The sequence below is a fragment of the Accipiter gentilis genome, chromosome 8 (assembly GCF_929443795.1).
Source record: "Accipiter gentilis chromosome 8, bAccGen1.1, whole genome shotgun sequence".
Classification (NCBI taxonomy): domain Eukaryota; kingdom Metazoa; phylum Chordata; class Aves; order Accipitriformes; family Accipitridae; genus Astur; species Astur gentilis.
This window is the reverse complement of record NC_064887.1, coordinates 25,045,772-25,072,431: the sequence shown is the minus strand read 5'-3', so window position 1 is coordinate 25,072,431 and position 26,660 is coordinate 25,045,772. Positions and strand designations below refer to the sequence as shown.

General features: G+C 37.2%; 1 long non-coding RNA gene across 1 annotated transcript in view; it reads left to right on the top strand.

Moving 5' to 3' along the window:
- LOC126041641 (uncharacterized) overlaps window positions 1-24,883 on the top strand; it is a 62,252-nt gene extending 37,369 nt beyond the window's left edge. Inside the window, exons 2-5 of the long non-coding RNA XR_007506928.1 lie at window positions 8,044-8,127; window positions 9,109-9,275; window positions 16,061-16,139; window positions 24,871-24,883. This is a non-coding gene — a long non-coding RNA (uncharacterized LOC126041641). The remainder of the gene's footprint in view (window positions 1-8,043; window positions 8,128-9,108; window positions 9,276-16,060; window positions 16,140-24,870) is intronic.
- Window positions 24,884-26,660: the final 1,777 nt, after the last annotated feature.

Genomic DNA, 26,660 nt, shown 5'->3' with positions numbered 1-26,660 from the left:
TTGTATCCTGATTTCAGCTTTGAAAAAACCCAACTCTTAAAACAATGTGTTTTCCTTAGTAAGAAGCAGGTGAATCATAGATCTGCATGTTGCAATTTTTTTCAGAAGGACACATGCAGTGCTGGCACTACAAGCTGGTGCCTTCCCCGAGTTCCATCTAGAAACTAGCGTTCAGTTCATATGCTTGCGACAAGGTGATGTATAATCTCATTGCTATTGTATTGGGCATATTTGTTGTACGATAGAAACTTGAGAGAGATTGACTTGTTCAATAGAAGGGCAAGTGAGACGAAACTCATTTCCTGACATATTTTATCTATGCCAGTGGTTTGGTGGTTCTTATATACAGTAAGCAATAAAACTAGTTAAAAGATCATTAAATAACTCCCATGAAGTTATAACAAAGCAATAAAAAAATCTAACAAATACAGAGCACCTTGCATCACGGAGCCCTTTAATCAGTCTTTTCCTGGGCTGTGTTCAGACCAGTGACCATAAATCTACCAGCTATCCAATCTCCAGCACCATATTTCCTCTTTTGCTCTGAGTTCTTGGGCCACTATGGAGAGAGAGACAAAATCGTGCAATACTTGCTATGGTGTGCCAAGCAGCTGTTCAAAGCCAGAGAAATTGCTTTGAACAAGGCAGAGAGAAGTTCTGATTTTAAACTTCCATATTAAAGTGGTAATGAACTGTATTTTTGTACATAGCTTTGAAAATCCCCACTGTGGAATCATGCACTATCAAGGGTCATTTTAATAACATTGATTGTTAAAAGACACAGCTCCCAGTGTAAAAACAGAACTCATTAGAATTCAGGATAAAGCTGATTACAGAGGAATGCGTAAAATTGAATACTAAGAAGATTAAGAAGAGCTGCATATCAGTGCTGTATTCCAAAGGGAAATCCATCATGTGCTTACTGTCCCAGTCAGTGGTACCCAAAGGCAATGTGTACCTCTGTGAGTGTACCCTACTGGAGAGGGAACTCTCAGAGTTTGGCCAAGGGTAACTATAAATATTAAAACCTTTATTATCAATGTTTGATAGAAACATAAAAAATTTATAGTTGTGTACAAATTCTTTCTTTTGCAGAGGAGACGCAAGAGATTTTATAATGCCACTATTAAGTCACTTTTTTTCTTTCAGACAAAATCTAATTATTTCTGCCCAAATTTATTTCTTTGTTAATAGAGGTAGCATTATCCAAAAGAAGTAAAATAGAATGAATAGCTGAAGCCCTATATATAGTTAAATAATAGGTTCTGTATCAAGGTCGTTCAGATAGACTGCTGTGCTATGTTTTGTTTCTTTTTTTTTTTTTTTTTTTTTTTTTTAATTTCCAATCCCTTAGCCCCTCTGCCTCCTTTTACTATTCAGTATGTGTTTGTCACAGACTGTCTCTTGTTTAGAAACAAATGCATTCAGACATCTCTGGTACTTACAAAAGCAGTCTCAAATTACAGCAATCATTAACATAACAGTAACATATAAGAGTTATCCAGCATATTAAAAAAAAACCTGTGAAGCTTTCAATGTGCTCCGTAACTGCACAAGACAGAAATGAAAGGGGAATATCTACTTAAATGTGAATTTCCACCTCCCCGTAACATCCAAATGGAATGACTTTCCACATTGTTGAGAAAATTCATTAAATGGATGTAGAATCTTGTGAGTGAGAATCACCTTGTTTTGTAGTGGGAAGCTATGTGAGACAAGGCAACACTTATCTATTTAAAATATGATTATCATAATTTAAATGTAGAATTAACCAATCCTGCATTATTTATGATAATGGAATGATAAATACAAACCTCCTGCAAAATACAGTGTGCCAAGAAACTAACTTAGAAGAGGATTTAGTCATTAACTGCACTAGTATCATTACAGAAATTCATTTTATAGTTCTGTTGTGAAGTACACAAAAAAACCACATAGGACAGATCAGACTTCCACATTTTACTACTGTTTTCTGCCTTCTCAGTTGGTGTCTTTTAAGTGCCCAAAGAGACAGTACTCCTCAGAACCCTTTTCCCTCTCCCAGCCTCTCCCTTACCTCCAGTAAGGCTTCAACTCGGCTGTATCTCTGTGGTACTCTGCAACATATAATCAATAATAATCTCGTCAGTTTGTCTTGTGCCCTGTGCAAGCCTATTAACATTATTGTTGCAGAAGCACTTGAGAGATTCATAGAGGGGGAACACCACCCCCCACCCCCCCCCAGCCATTTAAAATACGTTCCTAGGCTTCCTGTCCTCCCACATAATGTGTACTACCGTGCTGCCATGGCCCCACTGTAGCTAGTAGGCCTCCGGAAAATAGTACGAATTCTTTTGACTTTCAAAGCAAACTAGACTGTGTGGCCAACACAGTGTATAGAACTGTGTGGATTTTCATATATTTTGAGCTAAAATGCACTACCACCCCCACGTTCCGCGCCCTCCCCCCCCCCCCCCCCCCCCCGATTTAGATGTAGTAATGTGTTTATGGGGACACTGCTATTGCCCTACCAAATTACAACGTTCAGCTCAGTTACATTGCTATAAGTTTATTTAATTTAGAACAACAAAAGGCATCATAATATAAAGATAATCAAAACTATACAAATATCTGAAGTTTCCTTTGTATAAATCAATCTAGTTTTGAATAGACAAAGACTGTAATACATTTTGCTGCAACCTAGGACAAAGTGCTACGTGTTGTAAAGAGTTTCAGCAAATGTCCACGGACTCCCTCAGCTGTAAATGAATGTGTTTGAATAACACCAGTAATCTGAAGGTAGTTAAAGTAGTTTATGTAAGGTGCAATAAACAGCCATTGTTGTGTCTACAGAACATTACTTTATGCTACTGTGAAGATGATGTCTTTTTAGCCTCCTAGCTGTTTTGAAAAAAAAAAATTCAGAGGCCACTAGTCTGAAAGAAACAAGGACAAGATAATAACTAGAGGCGCAATTAATCCCTGTGCTTTGGAATAGTACAAATTGTTACAACAAGCACAGAGAAAGCTGTACAGAGGTTATAGGAAGGCAAGTTAATGCAATGCTTAAAAAAAAGAAACAAAGAGTGTTAGAAAGACCTAAATTACAAAAGCAAAGAAATGAAAATACAACTTAATAAGAAACAAATGTTGCATGCTGTGTATTAACACTGGAATGCTTGCAGAAAATATGGAAAAGTCTTTGTTTACTCAACCCTTACTCGTGGGCAAAGGTTTACATAAACTGGGCTTCTTTCCTGGTCACAAGTATGTGGGAAGTCCTGTGAGGATGGGTAGTCAATAGGGCTTCTCACTCAGTTGAAATCAGGCATGTTTGGATCCAGTCATTCAGGGTAAAAACCTGGCCCCGTGTCAGCAAAAAGCTCCCATTTTATCACTGGGGCCAGGATCCCACTAATGCACCAGGTTCCACCTCTGTTGCCAGGGCTGGCTTCGATAAGAGCGACACAGAGGGCTGGCAGTGGGGATCCGTTGCTGGATCTCAGCCGTTGCTCCTGTACGTCAGCATACATCGCTGCGTGTCTTCCCAAACCGTTTCTGGTGTTCTCTTTCACTTACTGGCAGGAATGAGCTTTCATCTTATATGCAAAGAAGGAAACAGTAGCAATAAAAACTCTCATTAATGAACATACAGAGCAGATCTTGCTTTCAGCCATGCCCTTTCAACTCCACTGAACTCAAGGCCATCTTGCCTCTTTTACCAGGACTCTCTCAAGCCTGCATCACCTCCAGAAATCCAGAGAGTCTTTGGGAGGCTAAGTGCCAGGACCAAGAAAGTGGAGGTTTATGTAGTGGGACATCAGGGTGGGAAGGGAAAATGCACCTAGAAAGGACCACAGCAGGTGATGTAAACCCTTAGTACAGTCTATGGTGATTTAATGAAAGTCAGTCAGAATAAACAAATATCTGACTCAGAATCAAGATGCAGATGACCAAGTCTGAATGGGAACTAAATTGCAGTTGACCCATTGCATTGCTAAATTAATCTCCTCAAGGGGAACGGATGAAAGTTATGTACTTTTTTTCTGCTTTAAAAAAGGTTTTAATATTTCAACGAAAAGTCTAATGTTGGTAAATGCACGTGGTAAGTACTCAGATTGAATTCATTCCTTTCTTTGTGTGCTGACATCCTACTCACTGCATAGGGAGATTCTACAGATATACAGAAATGCTGCACAGGATGGGATGTTTCTTTATGGCATTTCCGTGTGCTTTAAATCTCTGAAGAGTTTTCTGTGTGTGTGTTTTATATTGAGTCATTAAGTACAAAAACAAACTTATTCACAAACCAGCTTTGATCTAGGTTTCCTGTGATTTATCTCTGCTGTCTATAGCATGCACTGAAATCCTACCTGATTGTTATTAGCTCCCCAAATATTTATATCACTCCAGATAATCAATGCTTATCACAGTCAATACAGATGTTACGAGTTCCTCAAAGAAAGGCACTGTCAGCATAATAGCTTTTTAATTATTGCAGCATATGTTTTCAAATGAGTCTTTTGTTTACAGTATCAATTAATCAGAGTAACCATATATATCTAATTAATACATGATGTTAAAAATATTGTATGTGTAAATTACAGCTTTTCCCACTAAATGTATGAAGCAATAATGCAATGTCTTAGAGGTATTAATGTTCACTTAATTAATTTAAATCATGTTGCTAGTGCTGTTTTCTGTTTTCATTCCCTTGTGTTTGCACTCTACAGGATGTTTTTCATTCAACTGCGGTGTAAAACAAATTTGCTTGTGGGGGTTTGGTGATATAAAGTATTTGACTGGCACCAGTACATTAGTTATTCTACACATAACTGAAAACATAAATGCAATATTTGGAGAAGAAGTAGAGATAGCAGCATCTACTGGTTAGAAAGATGTAGACGACATGTTTTTGTTATCAAGTGTGCTGTAAGTTCATGGGGAAGTTCAGCAGAGAACATGCTGAGCCCTCCTGTCCCTCAGCTTCCCAGCTTTATGTAGCCTCTTACTCCCTGCACCATTTTGAAGTTCACCAAAAAGAAGTGCAATATTTCTTTTTTTTTTTTTTTTAAAGAAATTTCAGAGAAAATTGCTGTATTATCTACTTTGTTAAGGAAGACTTAACATTCATCTACCTCCTAACAAAATCTAGTCTAGGAACATCACAAGAATATTTCTATAGGGAGCACAGTCATGCTTTGAAGAGGGGAATTACTCTGTCTCTTTTTAAATGTACTTGCTGCTCATGCAAGATATCAGGGAGCCAGTTCTGAATCAGAATATTGTATCTGTCTTCTGGATAGATACAAATCAGAAGAAAGGTATAAGACAAATCAATGTGAGGATTTTTCATGCCTTAACTACCTAAAATTTCAACTATTTCTTGTCTAAAGCAGTTGTTGCAGGCAAAATATACATTCTGTAGAGGAAGAAAACATTTTTTGTTGAACACCTGAGAGAAACAGTCTCTGGATCTAAAAAGGTCTTTGGAAAAACCTAAAATATTTGCTAAGTAAATAATAGGTACATCTTGCTTTTTCAGGGATTAGTTTCTTCTATACTTTTTTTTATATCCTCTTTATCAGGCATATGATAACCTGGGAGTTTGAAACACCAAAGCACAGAGAAGACAAGCATTAGTGGATAATAAGTATTTCCCAGGTACAAAGACTATTGACCATAAAAATGGTTTAAAACCATGAGAAATGCAGTTAAACCAGTGAAAAGGCTCTTACTAAAAGATTTCAGAGGGCTCTGGATATTGGCTCCTTTATATATTTTTGTATCTCTATATTGACAGGAATACAAGAATTGACATATTTGCTTATTTCAGTAGTCTGGCCTTCAATAGTGACCTCATCTTGAGCTGTAATACAAGTCTTATGTGCTGTACAAGTCTTATTTACTCACTATAGCTGATGTCCTGGAGCACTGGATTGTGATGCCAGGTATTTTTAGTCTAACCTACTAAATCTGTCAATAAAAAATTTAAAATAATGCTTAAAGCATATACATATTTATGTTCAGTATTTATTCTGATGTATACAGATATATACACACGCACATATATATATATGCACACAGAAGCGGACATATATATCTGTCTGCTGAAATTCTTGGTACTTCCAACTCACAATGATTACAATAATCAAAGCTTTTCTTGAAAATCCCTGCTCCTGGGGTCACTGGATTAGTTCAAAATTTCACCTTCTCTTCAAAACGCAGGCTTCCTGGAACTTCAAACCCACCCTGTAAATCTGAATATTCCAGTCCAGATTCAAAAAGCATGTAACATTAGTTAAGTTATCTGTGTATTTAGAAGGAGAGAATAAGTTGGATAAACACTTAGTTGAAAGTTTATAACCAGGCTGGATGAGTCTTCTACTGCTATTTTTTGCAGGCATACAGACTGGCTATTTTACAAGTAGCGCTGCATAATCGTTGTAGGTCTCCAAAGACTTTATGTCTAATTATGTTATCTATCAAAGGCATGTCTTTTCTGCTAGAAGATGATATCTTATATACCATCTTTATTGTTGCTTACTAGAATTATTTAAGTTGGAAAAGACCTTTAAGATCGAGTCCAACCATAAGTGAAGAATTCAGATGAGGGTGTCTTTTTTTTTGAATGAGACTTTTTTTCCCAACAGGTTTGTTTTGTCCAGGACCTGGTTAGAAACACTTTTCTGATTTTATATATTTTCACTTTCCAAATTCAAAGTGATGGCTCTAGCTCATGTAGATGGTGTCATAAGACCATTGACCACTATCACAAGACTATTTAAAGAGGCAAACTAAAAAGTATGCTAAGCTTAAATTGACTTAATTCAGGATTGAATGTCAGCTCTTGTTCCTAGAAAACAATTGCACATATGTAGATAGTTTTCAATGCAGTGGATAAACTCTGATTGCTTTTGTACAACAACTTTGCTGAAGAATTCTGACAAATGTGATACTCATGCTGTGTGAATGACTGGTTCCGTTCATGTAAAATCTGTACCAATTCGGGGTAACACCCAGTGCAATGGCTTTGTATTTACTTCCCAGATGCCAAAGTGGGAATAAAACACTAGCTGTTGACCTGGAAATGTAAATACCAAAGAAAATTGGAAAAAAAGGACAATGTTAGTAATGTAAATTCCATTTTAAGATTAAGGAAATAGTCACAGGAAATAGTTGTGTTTGAGCATACTCTTCCTCTGTTGATTTCTATTTCGATCCATACCTTAATACCATCTCTTTTACACCATTGAAATATAGAGAAATAGTTTTAATGCAGATAGTTACATTCATGGTAACAACCCATATTCCAATGTGCTGAGGTGTATTCATGAGCTGTATCCTCAGTGAGCTTGTCTGTTGCATTGATTTCCAAGGACAACAACTTTAGGATATTCAGTGCCACTGAGCTTGCACGCACTAGAAGGGCAGTAGATTAAAAGATGATCCACTGTTTTCCTTCAGCATAGATTGGTTCTCTTCAAGTGAAGTTTCAGGTCATTTCTGGGGCATGATCGCAGGTAAATGAGCAGTGATTTTATTGGCCTGTCTGGTAGATAAGAAGGTTTCAGTTTTAATGAATGCAAGATCAAATATTTGACAAAAAGTAAAAGGCAAAGACCGGAGGTATATTTCCTAAGGTGAAAGAGAGAGGAGAATAATGAGTTTGAAAGGAATAAAACACAGATTGTTTAGTGGAAAAGAATGCTACAAAGGTCTCCACGTGAATCTTTGGTTCCAAGAGTTTCTGCCAATTCTTTTTATTACTATTTCAAGTAACCAGGTACATATGGCATGTTTGTAAGTAAAGCAGTCAATGAAGTTAGTTACACCTCTGCATTTATTACCTTACCCCTGAGTATTATTAACTTTTACATTCCCCATAAAATATAATTTATCACTTAAATAATTTGCTTTGTGTCAGGGTTCAGTGTGCTCCAGTGCTTTCCTGCTCATTAAATGAGATATTTTTACTTAATGAGCCCAGGATGTCCTTTGCATTTAACATTAGAATTGATTTCAAACACTCCATTTTTCTAACATATTTGTGTGTAATTACAGAATGTGGATTTCATCCCACTATCTTACACCGAAGAAAAAAGAGCTACAAAGAATAATGATCCATGAATTCTACAGAGGGACACAGTAAGTATGGGTGAATAATTTAAAAACCCCCTATTATCTGCACTTTGCATTCTTTCATCTAGTTTGAAAGTTTGACTTACTATTTGAGACTGATGCATTTATTACATACATAATACTCCATTAGGAAAGTGTTTTTTGAAGGGACAGCAAGATAGTGATTTCCATGAAATTAACAGAATATAAAAATAATCCTGCCCTTGGATGTATGTGTGTGATATGCTGATTCATGTAACAGACAGCTAGTCTTTCAAAGGTACGGAGTTCACGTATAAAATATATATGCATAGGATAAATGAACATTGTAGAACTCTAGCAATGTGCACCTAACGGGGATCTGGTTATTCTCTTTGCAATTGCAAATATCCACTTTGCAATTAATTAATAAAATCTGAGTAGAGAAACCCTCTGTTGTGCAGTAAATAATTTGTTCATAACGGTCACTGGAACAGAAAAGCAGCCTGAACCTCTGAGCTACCAGGGCAATTCCAGTATAAACACTGTACTACTACACTTTAAATGGAATTTCGCCACCAGCTAGATCTCAAGGAGTCAGTGAGTAGTATATTATGGATTCATGACTGGGTGTTCATTTGAGTCCATTATAACAAATGTGACCATCTGTGCATCAGCTGTACACCACTAACATGCAGGGCACTAGTCTGATCAGTGAGGTGCTCGTGATCCATGGCATTGCACATGGCATGAAACACTCAAAAAAGGATCGTAAAGCTGAAATTTAATCCCATAAGAAACACTAATATTGCAATATAGATATTTTTTTATTCTGAGTGGAAAGTGAAAAATTAGTAACTTAGGAAATAAGCAAAAATAAAACATTGGTGTATTTAACTGAACTTAAAAGTTTCATTTTCACACTGTTTTTAGCCATCATTAAACCTCATATGTGTATTTTGCCATGGTTGCACTGTCTCACCTGATTAACAGCTTGGGCCTTTCTTTCTGTTTGTTCTTCTGGACCAGGTTCCTTGGCTAGACTGCTTTTCCTATGAGGCATGTGCAGTCATCCAACTGCTGTGAGTCAGCTGAATGTGGTGGAAGCATATATTGTGGGATGTGCCATGCTTACCATGGAATCCAGTGAGCAAAGGAGAGCAAATATGAGGGGACCACAGGTCCCCGAACTGCAGGTAGGCAGTCTGGTGTGGCAGTTCAGTAGCCTTCCTCAACACATTGTCATGTTTACCAAGGGAAGTTTTAAAATTCTTATTAGACAGTACCATGTTATTTGAAAAAAGTTTTTAAAATCATGAAATAATACTGCATGAGACTGTGCTATGCCTTATAAGTCAAGGAGAAAAGGAACATTTCCCTAGTTATGGTAATAGCCTTAACATAGTAGTGTGATTGTCCACACAAATGTACTAAATGTGAAATCTTTATCTTTGCCATGTAGAGAGAGAAAAACAAATGTAAAATGTAGGACTCTTGATTATAATTTAGTGAAGAGCGAACACACCCAGGTTGCTTATTAACGCTATCTCATAATTGAACAGGCTATTAAGTAACATATAACTCTGATACAGATTGGGGAAATGATGTCTTCAAATGGCTAAAGTGTAAGGGAACCTGCACTCTTCTCTTGATGCTACCATCAGGGATTGTATCACATACTCCCAGAAAATTGGTTTATTTTGCTTTTCCTTACTGTTCCTCATCCGTTTTGTCCATTTAAGCTGCAGATAGTTAAGGTTCGTACACTCAAGCAACCTGAATTAAGAATGCACAGGTTTTTTTCATATTTTCAAATTTTTCACTGTAAAATGAAAAGGAAGAGGTGTTTTTGGTTTTTTTTTTTTTTTTTTTTTTTTTTTTTTTTTTTTTTCTGCAAAAACTAATAGTACAGTTTGCTCCAGAGAAATACTGAAATAGTACTTTAGGTACTTACTAAAGTCAGCAATACTGTAGCGTATTTACATGGACTGATGAGACCTCAAAAGAATAAGACACTTTTATTTCTTCTGATTCTATACTAAACATAGATGTGCCCTTCATTTCATTACAGTTTTAAGAAAGGATGTGAGGTATTTAAAACTTTGTTTGAATTACTTTAGTAGATTATAATTATCATTGACTGTTATGTTTCAAACTCTAATGCCAAAGAATTTATTTTTTAAATGAAAAATAAGAGATTTCAGTAAGATATCTAACTGAAATAAAAATCCATTAAAAAATGAATTATCTCCTACGCTCTGGGTGGATAGCAATTTGGTTGCTCTGGGTGGATAATAATTTGATTGCTAGAGAATAAACATCCTGGGGATGTCTCAGTGTACACAGAAGGGAAAATGTGATGACTACGCCTACTTGAGAAATTACTATGATGGGTCAGCAAGACTTTTGGGAGAGGGGTTTTCTGTGTTGCAGAGTTAGAGTCAAGACTGGACCTGTGGTTGCAGTAAAACAGGAGCTTTTCTCCCCTTTAGCTTGTACAAGTCTTACAGACAAATACAAGTTTTAAGAAAATGTAGGGATATTATAGAGGGGTAACCCTATCTATTTGTATGACTGACAGTTTCCATTTTCTTACTATGTGTACAGCCGATCATGGTACATGTATTAGGATACAATTCTCCCACTGGGGAACTACCAAGGCCGGTTTTTGGTTGCTGTTATTGTTGTTTTAGTTGATGGTGTGAGCCTAAGACTATTTGTTGTGGGAAATCTCTGGCAGACTAGGCAAAACCCGCAGCAAACCACTCACGCAAGAGGTATTGCAGAGCTGTGGTCATTGTCAGTAATGAAAAGGGACTAACAAGTGCCCTGCAGCCTAACTGGAAGATCTTCATATGGGGCGTCTCAGGAAAGTGAGGAACACAGCAACCTAAGCCAATACCCTGATTTTTCTCTGCTATTCAAGGTCCCTTGTCTGAGACCAGAAATGGTTGAAGAGGCAATAAATGTCAGGTGGATACACATGTTGTTTAAGGCGTAGTCCATTGCTCCACTGGGCTTGTATCAAAGGCTCCAGCATATGTATCTGTAGGCAACAAATTTCATTTAGATTTATATTTGGTTTGTAAATCAACCATTTGTAGTTGAGAAATAATCTATGCGGTTTCAGGAGAGGGTGAGATAAAGGTGCTTATCAGATTCCTTTTGGGGACGGCAGTAAGTAGTTTATAGCCAATTTCAGTTAACATAAACCTTCCATAAATAAGATACGTAACTTTTTACACATGTAGACTAAGGCCAAAGGCTCCCTTCACTCTTTGAGAGCACTGACATTAAATTTTTTATTAGCACCCATGATGAATAATGCACTTGACTTCAGTTTTGACTGTACTATTGAGAGAAACTACCACATATTTCTTGAAGAAGTCCATAAATAGCCAACTCTGATGCTAAAGAAAAGTTTATTTTTCTTTTAAATTAATTACTTTGCTGAGTTTAAGTTGTTTACCTCTTGATGTGTGCAGCCTTTCTTGCAGCACTGGTAACCCTGTTGCTGCCATTGTAATTTTGTGTGTGGTCATGGCTGCCTTTCAAGCTATCATTTCTTTATGTCCCAGGGCTATGTGGTATACTTTTACAGAAGGGTCCTGGATCTAATACTGCCACTGTTGTCCACTTTGCCCATACTGGGTATACCTGCAGATGCTCACAAACTCTTGCAGTGAAATGTGAATTGCTGTTCTAAAGTCTTCTAAGCACTAGGGACTGTCTTTGTTCACGCTATCTGCTGCTGTGTGTGAGTTCATCTGGAGGTATTTGTGCACTCTTTTGCTCAGATTCTTCAGGCTTTTCTGAGTCTTGCAGTGCTTTGACTTCTCTGTTATGTTTGGGATGCTCCCATATTAGTTTCAATTTGGCTGGAGTAGCTTCCCTTGCTTGCAAAATTCCAGGCTTCATTTTAGATCTTCCATACTCTCTTTCTGAGTGTTCTATACCAAATCCCAAACACCATCTGGCTTTCTACCAGGAAGTTAACCCTTCCCTCCATATTGTGAGATCAGTTGTAGCTCAGCCTGAGATCAATTAGACACCTTTGTGTTTTCTCTCTCTTTTTGTACTGCTTGCTTGAAACTGACTTGTTTCTTTTTGCATTGGGAGCATGTTGCATGTACGCTAATTCAAATCTCTTTCTAACCACTGCAAGTCTTAAATGAACTTTGAAGCAGATATTTGCTGAAAGTTGGAAGTGATGCAGGGCAGAATTTTTTAGGGAAGCTAAACTGCAGGAGAAATGCTGAGCAGCCTAGAACTTTGACCTGATTGTCTGAATTTTCGAACTGTAATCTGAAAATTGCAATTTAATTAAAGAAAAAAAGAGTCTGTAAATGAAGCTGGTTCTGATGTTCATGAATCTTAAAATTTTGCCAGTCTGCAACAATTTCCTGCTTTTACATGTTAAGAACACAATGCCTCCATGAAGAAAATGGGCTTGATAGTCATTAGACATTGTACTGTATTAATGGCACTGGTTCACTCATATTTTATTCATTAAATAATATTTGTCAATGTGTTTTTCTATTTTAAACTCTTACTGTAAAAGAGAGCATTATCACCTCAGAGCATTTGGTTCCTAGAGTGAATGCCAATACTATCCAGTCACGCAATATTCTCCTAATTATGTTGAGGGTTTCTTTCCTAACGGCATTTATTTTAGGGTGTCAACAATACTTCAGTTAAATGTAGTGTAAAGTGCACTTATTTGGCAAACTTGTCCTTCAGAAAAGGGTTTTTTTGCCTTTAAAACACTGCTAGATTGTTTCTTTCTGTCAGTGCATGATACAGTAGAAATCTTAAATCAATAACACTTTTTATTCCTATGCAATTGATGCATAACATCCTTCTTCACACAGAGGTTTAATGTGTTGTAAATTAATTATCTGGAATGAGTACAGGGTCAATGGACCTTGGTATGACTGGGATGTAATGTTAAAGTTTTTCATTTCCTCCCAGCCCTGCTCAGCTCTCTTGCCGACTCTTTTATATGTGTCAGTTATACCATCTTCTGCAGTTTGTTCCCTTAAGTGTTGTTAATGCCCCTCTAGGGCTTGATTGATAGGAAAAATTTACTTTACCATAAATTTGTCCAACAATTGTCTTTCTTCTGAAGATGGACTATCTTTATTAACTTTACTTGTATAATGCTTCTTAGTAAACTATTCTTACTCTTACAGAAGCTTAAAATAATAGCCTTGTTTTAAATCATAATGAGATTGCAAATATTCTGCATAAGCAGATGCAGACCTAATTTTTGGCTTTTAAGTGCCTCAAAATTAATCAACTATGCTTGAAGTTTCTGGCAGGAGAAGTTTTGCTTTACTGCTTCTACACAGCAAACCACACAGATGAATAAAACTGCTATTAGCTGTGAAAAAAATGCTGAGGGAAAGATTCTCAGCCATGAACAGTGCAATTAAAACAGGCATTCACTGGGTTTAAAGTAGCCACTTCCGTTTAAAAATCGGAGAGGCCACCTCTATTACTTTTTTTGAAGCCAGCTTGGCTATTAGTTGCTAGGGTAACAAGATCCAAGATAGTAAATAAGGCCTGTCCAGGCAGCACAGTGTTATGGGGGTCCAAGATAAGAAGGAAATGCTGGCAGGAACATTCAATTATAGATTGTTTTTATTTATTTATTTTATTTTATTTATTTATTTATCTATCTTTTTACTGCAAGAAGGATGGTCAAAATATGTATACATTCATAATTAAAAAGGTGCTGATACTGCAGCATTTTAATTGTCTTCTCTGAGTAACAGATGACGCTAAACTAGCCAGCAAACACTTCAAATATCACTGAAAAAAAAGAGATGCTACTTAAAACTCATGGCATGTTGGTGGGATCAATTTAATGTACTGTGCTGTGTCAATGTCACTTTCATAAACTTTTGCTGAAGTGCTTTTCCTACTGTATGTTGAATGATGTTGTCAGGACTGTGAGTCGGGGGTATGGTGGATTCGAGTCTACTTTACTTCCCTTGATGAAAAGGTCACTGCCACTTGTAAATCTGTTTTACTCCCTGCACAGTTGTTAGTGTCAAAGTCTGTCAGCTCTGTGGGATGTTAAAATTATACAACTGTGGTAGGAACAAGGATCACAAATTCCCAAGTGGTATGTCCCAAGAAAAAGTCTCTGATCTTTGTGTAAAAGTTATGTAGAAAGTTTTTCATTCAGGATTTTCAGCTCACTTTGGCTTGATTGCAGAAATAAACAGTATTTCTGTTTCATGCCTCCCATCTGGTGGGCCTTCCCCAATGATAGCTCATCACAGGGCCACTTGCAGCTGTGGGCTACAGACATAGTAAGTGAAACAATCCCCTCTGCTTTATATTTTTAAGGCTGTAAGGGCTCCAATTAGAGCACAATTAAAACTTGGCCTGCGTTGCGTTATGTGATTATGTTTTGACAAATCGTCACAATAGATCAGCTTCACAAGGACTCACAATTATTCATAAATTATTTGGAAAATACAAGTAATAAACAAGAAATAAAACAAGTGACCAACTGTGGGGGAAAACAACTAATCCCCAACCCAACCTTCCAACAAATGCAAGTAATGCAAATATTAAAAACATCAAAAAACTAAGCTCTTTTTTCCCTTACTCATAGCATCATCTGAACTGTTTTGTGCATATGCAAAAACAATATTTTATTCAGCAGTTTTCCAATAGAAGTAGTCATACTTTACTAGTGAATTGCAGCAAACGCAACAAAAGCAAAACCAGCTGGAGTGCCAACTGCAGACGTGTCCTGCTGAGTTTGATTGATTATGACATAAAGAGTTTTTGAAGTTTTATGCTCTGGCTGTACAGGAGATGGACACAAAGTTCTTTGCGTGTGAAGTATGGCCAAAGCTCTTAGATGGTCAATTGCCTGCTTAATCCAAAGGCCTCTGCTAAGACAGAGTCAAGTTTTTCATACTGTGAGGTATTTCCATATGACCTTGCAACTAAATTGATTTTTGATCTGAGTGGAGTAGTTTGCTGCTGAGGAGACAGAACGGGACCCGAAGGGGGCAAACACTGAATCTTTTTGGCTTGACTTTCAGTCAAGGTAACTCACAGGGGTCCTGAAGGTGATGCAAGTAAACATCTGCCAAGTGAATCTTCGTGTCAAGGCAGCCATTGTGGGTGAGCTGGGGTAGGCGGCCATGGGTGCACGTATATCAGTGTGCCAAGTAACCATCAGCATGAGAGGGAAGAGCACATGCCAAGATCCTGGTTTCGTTTTGCCTTATTTTTGACTGGAAAATGCTCTTCATGTGCTCCTGGATCTGACCTAGAAGCTGTCTCGGGCATTAATTTCAATGACATGAAAGCAGAATCTTTAATATGAAGTTTTTCTTACTGTCTGTGAATGATTTGAATGACAGATGAGCAAAAAAAAAAAAAGGAAAAACTGAAGTTTTAATTACTCTGAGGAAAAATTCACTGCCATCTCTATTAATCACTACCTTGCTTTTATAGATATCTTTTAAAATGTCATCCAATTTGCCTTTAAGATCACAAACACTTCTGCTTAATTCTCCTTCCCTGACTCCTGAGAGAATTATAGGTATCTTTCAAAATGTCATCCAACTTGCCTTTAAGATCACAAACTCTTCTGCTTAATTCTCCTTCCCTGTCTCCTGAGAGAATTACAATATAAAAATTCACCTTTTCCCTTTCTTATCAGATTCATTTCTACTGTTTGAAATTGCTGAAATCCAAATTGTAGATATTTGTACTTACATAACTAGAAAGCTGAATAGATGCCTGTCATATCAGTGCTTGTGTTTGCTGAAGACTCACAATGTTAGACAGAGGGCATGTCTGAGGAATGTAAACAAACATCCACCTTATCAGGACTTTTACCACTGAGAAATAGAAAATAACATTTTTTTCCCTACCCTCTGCCCTCCATTATCCCTCCAGTTCTCTAGGCTTTGCTCAATATGCGTTTTCTAATTTTCAACTTTTCTAGGCACAGGTAAATGAAGAACAATGAAGAACTGTTGGAATGATTCACCTAATAAGTGGGAAGAGCAGTTCCATACTCTCAGGTCTGTGTATGCCCATATGATGGGTATCAGATATATAGGTCTTTTTTCACTCTGAAATAATAGTAAGGAATGTGTATATGCTGATGTGTCTTTATACATATTGGGGATGTTTTAATCCTTTATAAAACCAGATTTTCATAAAACAAATGTTATATGCATTTCAATGCAAAATTAGATACCTATTTTTGTTAATAGACAACTCCTGCGTAATCAGATTTAATTTGGACCAATCTTCTACATATATTTCTAGGCAAAAAGGAAATAGAGCCTAGGGCAAAAACTCTGCCAGTATTTAGAGAGCTTTGCAAAAGTTACTTATTGATCAAGCCTACTGACTGAATATTTGAGGTGATTTACAGACAAAAAAAAAGTACAAATATCCAGTAAAAATGACTTTACCTTTCCCTTAATAAATTAATTCAAATACTGAATTTTAAAATTATTATAAAGCAGAGGAGTCCTTGTGATAAAAGGGACACTACTTAAGTACTTGTTCTTTGAGTTTTATTTAGCCATTACAATCTTCATAAAGATAATCTGAAATTGCCTTGTCAGACACCTGCACAGCAGTATCTCCCAGGTATTGCCGATGTATGTTGCTTACACTTAGCCCTTGCCTTTCTTCAAATTTTCAGTCGTATCTTTACTGCTTCCTTTCATGACAGACATAATTACACCCCTTTGGGCTTCCTAAATGTCTGTCTTCTACATGTCACCCTACAGAGCTCTGGCTATTTTCTCAGAGTCTGAGATTATTATTATGCATCCCCTCTCTTTTGTTGTATTTTTAATAAAGCTTTCAGCTTTTTTTTTTTTTAAATGCACTGAAACACCTTTTCACGTTCATCACAGTTTTCCAGCTGTGCCATCCAAGTCGTGCCTCTTCTCTTTTCTTGTTATTCCAAGAAGGCACTGGCTCTTTTAAATTTCTGTCCTTAAATCTTGCCTGGAAACTTTCCTTTCCCTCTTGGCTTACAAGGTCAATATTTTGGGATACTCTGTCAGATAGACTGCCAAATGCTAGCACTTTATTTTGTAGATACAGTGACATGCTGGCAGGCCCCATAGCAGTGCTGCTAGGTAATGCTGTAGTCCCAGCTGTGTGCAGATGAAGGATGTCTCTTATTTTGGACTCTCTTAAGTGACTCCCCTGTTATCCTGGGGACTTAACTTTTTGCTTGCTTACTATGGTCTAGTCTGCAGAATGAATGTTGTTTTGGCAGAGTTGAACCATTCCTAATTTCTTCCCTGCTAATATTTACTTTTGTTTTGAGAATAAAGCCATTTGATATACATGAGGTGAACCAGACCAGGTATAAAGTTCCTTGGTGTGTCTAGCCCCACCCTGTGAACCTGCTTACCAGCCCTAGCATGTGAATTCATGTAAAGATTCCTTGTGTGACTTCTTACTCCGGCAGCCTGAGAAACCCCTTTTTTGCATGTCTAAGAATAGAGGACTTGATGGAGACGTGCAAATTTGTAATAAAGGTTTGAAATGTATGATATGAAGCATCAATATGTTGATGTTAGGCTAGTTGGCTGCATTTTTTTGGTGGTGGTTTTGTTTGGGGTTTTTTGTGGGGTTTTTTTTGAGAAACAGATGCGTGAGATCTGCATCATATTACCAGTGGTTATGGAGAGCTAACGGACTGGACAAAGTTTTTTGAAAAAACTTCAGTTCAAAAATGTGGCTCAAGCAGAGGCTGAAACTGAAGCCCCTGCTCAGCTGAGATGGGAAGTTGGATTTGGTAAGGAGTGAATAAATACCCATGCCAAATCCTCAGCTGCTCTAAATCATAATAGAGGATCTTTCTTCATAAATGATCATTCCCAAACAGAGGCTCTCAGTGGCAATACTAAATCAGGCTGGGAGCGAGAAGAAAGATGTTAATCAAACTATACTAAAAAGGAGAAAGTTTATAAATGTTCTCAATTTGTAATAAACTTTCTGCACTGAAAAATGAAGTTTATGCTTCTGCAAATTTAAGTATCAGTATAAAGTCATAAAAAAAAGTCATAAAAAAAGTCACAAAAACCTGTAACGCTTTAACCAGACTAATTGAATTGTTTTTCTGCAGACATTTTGAGGGAAAAACAATTAAGAAGAGCTAGTGTATGCGTAAGTGCTAAATATTTGAAACGTTCCAAGCCACTGCCACATGATAGCGATCCTGTCCCTGGGGTCAGGATGTTCTCTGGTAATTTCAGTGTGAGGAATCTCTGGGCTAGTGAACCTGCTGGGGAAAAACTGGTGTCCCTTCATTCCTAAACCAGGATATACTATGCTTGTATACATGTTCATTCAAAAAATCTGTGCAACAAACCCAGCTAAACAGTCTTTACTATTAGAGCAGAATACTTTTCTAATCTGCTTCTTTAGAAATCATATTTCTAATCAATTCAGCCAATCTTTTTATTGTTTCAAATGCAAGCTTTGCATACAGCCCCACATGAGCAGTGGCATTCTGCATTATTTATACCTAACATTTTGATGTATAATTTTTAATGCAAAAATTCAGTAACACATGTGAGTTCCTTTATATAGTTGAACCAAAAAAGAAGAAAACAAAACCCTACATCATTTCCATACATTCATCCTCAACATACAGTTATGATCTAGGTTGCCCCTATTGTTGGTTAATGTATGAATAACAGCATGCATTTGCAACCTGCGATCAGATTTTACTGCAGGAATAAAGCAAGGTCAAAATAATATCTAATGTTTAGACAGCATGCTGGTAGTTTCCCCATCAGCAGACTATTCTTAAATAATAGTAACAAATTAGCATTAAAAGCTCTCCACAAAAATCATTCTGGATGCTCAGTGACCTGTGCAAAGAAAAGAAAATGTAATACACTGCTTTCTAATGCTCTCAGCCCCAGCTGCTGTAGTGTCAATTCTGTCACTACAGCTTTTCAGAAGTGGAACTAGCATGACTCAAGAAAATAACAAAACAAGAAAAAGAGAAGAAAAAAATTAAAAAAACCCAAACAACTCCAGATGCAAGAAGCGAGAGTGTTGCAAGAGGAAAATGTTTTGCTCTAGCACTGGGTTTGAAGGGGCTGCCCTCTTTAGCACAATGGGAGCCAACTTCCCTGCTGTGTTCTCTGAAGTGGCTCTTTGCAGAGCAGTAATATTATATCTTAATAAGCATAACACTGTGAACTGAGGCATATTTTTAAGTCAGACACATGGAAGGGAAACATATCAGAGCAGAGCTGTGTTATTTTTAATGGAGCATGTGTTTGTCTTGTAAGTGTGTCAGAAGAAAAGGAATAGGTCTCGGGTTTCTTCTCACCATGTCTGATGTAGGATGGGCACTCCAACTGCCTCTCTAAGTGACATTAGTGGTCTTTGATATTACAAAGACATGGGACGGTCTGGACTACACTTGCACCTCACATTCTTTTCTACTATTTGTGTACATCAGTGTTCATTTGAAGCTATCCTTCGGATGAATCTTTTTAAAAACCACAAAGACTAAGACAGATTTCATTAGATAAACAAGATTATAATGAGAGTCTCTGTCCTCTTCCCAGATTTATATGAGTATATGGTACAGATGATGGGGGATGTGCTCTACAGGAAAACGTATTTCCTTTTACATTCAACTAGAAAATAGATCTTGCAGTGTGGAATTGATAGCTGCCATTTGTACCATACTGCAACCCATGCCACTCACCTCTCATTCAAGACATCAAAACCAATATTAGAGTAAAAATGTTTGCAATGAAATACCTAAGGACATTTTAGATTTCAATTAATATCAATAATGGGTTTTTAAATAAGTCTTGGGTCGAGATGTATCATAAAACTATTTTCCACAGTGCACACAAAATATATTCTTATTCTGTCTTTGTGATATGACTGGATCTAGTCTTACATCCAGCAGCCAGCTGAGGCTGCTTGTCTATTATAGTACCTTCCACCATTCCTGACAAATGAACAAATAACTAGATGCCCTGTGAAACAGTTTAAATAGAACTGTCTCCTGGAAAAGCTATTACTGACAGAGACAGGTTTGATCCAGATCAAGAGAACCTGCTTTTGGGATAGAGAAGATCAATATTGGTCACTGGCTTTTTTATTTCTGGTTTGCCTTTTTTTTTTTTTTTTTTTTTTTAACTAAGCAGAGGTAAGGGTTATGATGAATAAAGTAAAGCACAAAACAAGCAACCTATGAACTGAAGTGCATCCTTTTTATTAAACCTTATTGTGCTCTTAAAGCAGTAGCAGAAGCTGTTGCTATGAACTCATGACCATGTAAGAGGCTTTCAAAAAAGCATTTAAAATTATATATTAGCTAGAAACCACTTTGTCCACAAATTCTGAAAGAGCTGAAAGTAGCTTTTGAAAAGGAACCAGTGTATTTGAAAAGGAACCAATATATTTCATGGCAGAGTAAATTAGCTGCTATTTTTTACTTTTGAAGTGTTTGATCAAAATCCAGTGCTGAGTACAAGTGTCTTAAATTAATTCTATTTAGAGTGCTTCTCTGTTGGTTACAAACCAGATCCTCTGACCTGGATCCTATAGTACTAACTGCCCCCCTTTGCTGTTGTGTTCTTTGGTCTATGTGTGAGAATTACATGTTTCCAACACCAGCTGGAGGCGCTAAGGCCACGTTCTTACGTTTAAAAGCAATGCAGGGGTTTTTGCGAGCTGGACAGATCAAAACTATGATTGCTTTTAATTATTCTATTTAAATAGCATCATCTACTCTGATTTTGCTTAATAATGAAAGCGACAATCAAGAGGAAAGAATAGTCACCAAGACCAAATCATCCCAGTGATGGAAAATGATGACACAGAAATTGACAGGTCTTAGGAAGCAATACTAGCGTTATAGCAACAATATTCTCTGTAGCCTTTGGCTAAGTCCAGGAATTCAGCTTACAATATAATCAATCCTCTACAATCCATGAGCATTAAATTAATCATTAAAATGTTGTTCTCCCCTTCCCAAACGTTCCATGTAACAAGCATCTCAGTAAGATGAAAGGCATTTGTTACTGAGAACAGCCTTAAGGAGAGTAAAAAGAGCAAATTTGAAAACATATTCATATTTTTCTGGAAATGGGTACTATTCATAAAACATTTAGTGAGTTCAAGGTCAACTTGTTCTCCTTTTATATACTATTCATAACAGCATTTGACAACTCAGTGACAGTCAATCTAGCAGCTGAACTGAATATATTGGGTCATCCAGTTTAAATAAAAGCTAAATCTTCATTGTGGAATGAGCACAACAAAACCAAGAAAAACAAGAACAGCAAAAGGCTTTCCTGTTTCTGAAATTTCAATTAAAATCAACAAATATAGTTTCAAAAGAGAGGAAATAGCCCCCTTTTACCAGAATTAGATCTACTTGAGCAGGTGTATGCATAAGTGGCAAAAGATTATGGTCCTTCATACCACAGTGGGTGTTGTCTTCTCATTTATGTGAAACTTTGTAATCCTGAGCATTACACAGATTATTCCCCCTCCCCCGCCCCCAGCATACCATGTCTGAGAAATGACCCAACACCAATAAGATATCCAAATTTTGCAGTTACAGTTACTCTGGACTTGTATTTTCACTTCTTATACAAGGCCACCCTTGAGTTTATTCCCAATATTGACTGTTTCTCAATATGCTCTGCCATTCAGTAAGAGGTATCCCCTTATGGCTCTTGTCGTACTGAAAAGTGAGGAGATTACACTCATTGGATTGGAAGAATGAGATTTTCATTTGACTTCAAAGCTGGTGAAAATAGTAGCTTGGGGAGCCACAGAGACGCATGTTTTGGAAATCCTGGGAATATTGATGTTTGTATGCATGCAAATTCTGAGGTTGGGTCCATTTGCAATTCTATTATTTTTTCTCATTGTAGTTAGTGTCATCATGAATCTTAACAAAGTTATTCTCTGTCCATGTATGTCCCAAACATATGGATATACATGGCATATACCCACCTTTTAGAAAAAAAAATTCTCTTACCTAAATAAAAAATAATCTTATATGGCGTATGTTGAAGACAGATGGTCCTAAACAACCACCTCATACCTTCTGTCCACCACTTCGAAATTACACAGCTATTTCTAAAATAGTGAAAGTGCATCATATCACCAATTGCCTTCTCTGTTTCAATAAGATATAAAAAGAAAAACAACTAGCAATTGTTTTGTGGGTGGGTTCATAGATTAAAGATCAACTGTAAATTTTGAGAGGAATATCAAGTTCACAATCTACTTTGTTCCTTTTTGGAAACCACTACCTGGTTTTGTTTTTAAAGCTGCCACAGGTTTTCAACGGGATTCTTACTCTAAGAGCTCCGTATCTTTCATCAGCTAGCACCCACTGAATGACTGCTGTAGATTTGAGTGTCAAATTCTTCTGCAGACATCCAGCTGGACTCTCTGGAGGGATTTAGCTGAAAGGGCTTGCTGGAGGAATGATGTTACTAATGGTTCCACCTCTCCCACTCTGCATCTTTCAAACATCAGCCATAAATATTTTGAATATGCTCATTATTTAAAATTTCAGATCTCTTCCCCAATTTTGTAAGGTATTTTAGAAGTGGCTTTCTGCCTACAGTTATAATGTATGTCTGCCATCCACGAAGGCAGCTGACAAACACAGTGAATTTTGCTCTATATTTGGAAACATCTGCTGTTTCATTTCCATGATGCACAGTGACGTGCTATTCTAAGAGGAAGAATGAGTCTGGTCCAGGAGACATTAATTTCTGGTTATATATTACGATACTGAAGTTGGGATTCTTCTAATGTAACTCTTCTTAATCACCCTCTGGTGGTACTTCTCCATTGAGTAAAAGATGCAGAAAGAGTTGCTTAATGGTCCAATGACTGTCAGACTGTTTGCTGAGGAAATAACTCCCGCCCCTAATAAGGCAGCCTTTTCAGATATCAGTAATCGGCTTCCCCTGCATCATTTTGTCATTCTTGAAAGAGTTGCATATAGACAATGTAACTGTGACGTGGAGGCAAAATGACTAAATTGACTTGGGAGGGGCTTTGGTTTGAGCAGTCTCTAGATTCAGGGTGAGGTGCTAAGGATCTAGGAGAAAATTTGCTTTACTATGTATTCTATAAAGCAGTCACACCAAAAAGCCAGCAGTGTTATCAAACATATAAAAGCCCAGATGCATATTCAGGAGAAGTACCCTTTGACGAGTCAAGAAAATTTGGCAAAATTCTGTTCATGGTAGTGGCAGAGGAAATACTGTTTTTTAATGGTCTGTAAAATAATTTGAGAAGAAAACAGTTGCATGAATAATCTTAGCAATGCTTTATGGGTGGGTAAGGCAATTTACTATCTTTGGTGCTAGGGATAGTATTGACTCTTATCTTCAACTGACCAAAAAGAAGGCATTTTCATAGGTATTTCCATGGTGATCAACAGTCGATCACTGCTGGATCCAGAATATTGAGCTAGCTACCCCTGTGGCCTGACCCAGCACCATTACGCCTATGGACTTTTGTTCCAGTGAAAAGGCAGGAGTTAAACCTTGCATGGGTTCAGAATCAGCCCACGGTTTTTGTTCCTCTCAATAATGGTTGTCAATGGAAAATTTAAATTAGAGCTAGAAGAGAGCATGGGGATTTAGGAGACCCGAGACAGCACATTCGTGAAATGCTGTTATTATGCTACTGTTTGAGGTTTGGATGTCTTCTGAGTGTGTCTGTCTTCAATCACACTGCTAAGTGTACTGACAGAAATTTTGGAGAATGTTGAAAAATTGTATTTAAAAATTCCCTCATACATTCATTTTGTAGGAGCTTTACAATATGTACATTACTTTTAGAGCAATGTAATTCTGTTGGCCAGGAATTCTTAGCTTTAAAAGGCTGGGGCACGAAGAGCTGCCTATTTCTACAGAGAGGACAGATTTGATCTTTTTCCTCTTAAATTTAGAGATTGGTGGAGTCTTTCTTCAGCAAAACTAAGGAGGAATACATTTTAATCCGCCAGATTCAATTTGATTAGTCGAATTTCTGAATCTCTGTGATCAAAACTACAAAAATTAAACTATTCCATTAGTTGAGCTGAAAGTAATACAATATAGTTTAACATAGCAACAATGTTTTGTCCTAAATGTTATGCAAGACTGTCTATCAATAATTCAGCTCCTTGTATAAAATATTCTTGCAAGTAAGATATTGTACTTCAAGGACAAATGATCTGCGCAGATATATTTTCAAAGAATATCGGTCTCACTGTTTACGCCAGTGAAGAGTGAAAGAAACCTGAGGGTGAAAATTAAAACTATACAAGGTTTCATGAAATATGTGGGCTTGGAAGGAAAAATGACGAACATTTGGAACAGTTGGACTTCTAGCATGGAATGTGTCTTAATCATTCTATTGTTTTATTCTGATGTTTTAAACCAACTTTCAACAGATAAAAAGTGCCAAAAGGAACTTTAATGACAAAATACCCTTAAGTATGCAAGAAATGTAAAATAAGGGCAGCATGTAATGATGAAATGGCCTGTTCTAAGGTAATGCACTCCAAAACTGAGAGCTACAGGTGAAAAAAAGAAAAAGAATTATTACTTGAATCTCATTTAAGATATACAAAAGGATCGATACCTTGAAAAAAAATAATCTATGAATTTGCCCTGAGGTAAAATGCAAAGGTGATGAGAAAAGCTTTTATTGTAAGATGACTATGCAAAATCCCTGCATTTCACAAAAGAATAATTAATGATCTTTTTTTTTTTACAGGTTGTTTCACGTCGCTTACATTATTCAGAAACATTTTACATCTTCACCTCCTAAATAGGCTGAAGTGGCACTTTTCAACTAGCCGTAAAGGCAGGAGTGACTACTTATACCAGTGATTTTTAAGAGGTATTTTTTTGGGTTTGGAGTGACTAAAATTATGTCCCAACACTTGCAGCATTGCTATCCCATACTTCAATAAAATATGATTTAAGCATCTAGAAAACATGAGATTGGCTTCAAAGCTATGAATTTGAAGTGAAGTGAGTACATTTGGCATGTCTAGCCTTCCAGGCCTTGTGGTTTTAGAATTCACTTCCTAACTTTTCCCCACAAGTGTGAATAGATTTTTTTTTTATTTTTTTATTTTTTTTTTTTAAATGAGCACTGGATGATTTTACATAGCCCTATGACTCTAGAAGTTGATGATTAAGTAGGCCATAAGAAATTCAGATACTACAGTAACTAGTGGTAAATGTACTGTTTGCTAACCCTGATTTTAAATGCTCTGAAGGAGAAGGTTAAAACCACCTAAATTCTTTCTGCCAAGGCTGTTTTTGTGTCTTACAGAGATCAGCTGTGTAAGAATGAAATCTTCCCCTCAGGCTTCTTTTTTTTTTTTTTACAGCCAGATCCCTGTAACCATCAACTGTGGCAGTTAACTCTCTTTTTCACATATGTACAAAGAACAGTGAAGTTGAAACTGCCTGGAGAAGCTACCAAAGTTGTGCTCTCATCCTGCGGAGTTGTTTTGGTGGGGTTCTGCTGCCGGTCTTTCTACAGCTGGGGAAATGGAAATTTATCCTGGTTCCTGGACACCACTACTAATAATATGTCTTTTTATCCAGAGTCATTTGTTTCTCTAGAGGTCACTGGAACTATTGCCGATACACAACTTTATATAGCTTTAGGCAGCTCTAGGCAGCTGCTGACCTCAGCAATTATGAGTGAAGATTTTCATGTGGGCGAGAGTCAAAAGGGAATATCACCTGAAAGTTTCTGAAAAGGGAGAAGTATGGGACCGCTTTACAAGTGAGAGGTAATACTTGGTCGGTCTCCAAGGGCCCCATCAAAGTTTCTCTAAGGAAGAAGATTTGGCTGGATACAAGGGCAGCTGTCTTGCTTCCTCCCAATCAGATTACCCTGTGGCTCCCACGTGTCTTGCAGCCAGTACAGAGCCATAGCATCTGAGGTAGGCTTCAAGCTCCATGTGATTGCATTTCTGAAAGTGATGCACATACCTGTGATCACAAAATATAGATGATTTCCTCGGGGAACTGAATACTGTAATACTTGAGTGTACTCCAAGCAGGCAATACAATCCTATGGTTAGAATAGGTCTATGACATCTATTGGACTATCAACTTTGATTTGGTAGTTAGTAAAGCCCTGTAAAAACCCGATATTGATATGATGGTGGTGTGTATTGTGAAAGCAATATTAACCCAATTGCCTCACCAGCCACAGAGCAAATAATCCCAGCACAGGATTGTTTCTCCAAAGCGGAATAATCAGTGTATCAGTGAAAACAGGGGGGCCAAAGGTACCACTGTGTACAAATGAGCCCCTTCCTTCCCCTTCTTATTCCAAATGAGAACGCTATATTTTCAGATTTATGGTGTTGCTCCTTTCCTTCTCTTGCTCCATCACTTTACTCTTTCCCTCTCCTACCCTTTCAGTATGGCATACAATATAACTTCATAAGATATATTGGTGTGGGTATGATACTGAGATGGGATTTTTGTTTCTTCATTCTTTTGGTAAGGGAAGCTGAACAGACTCATATAGAAGCA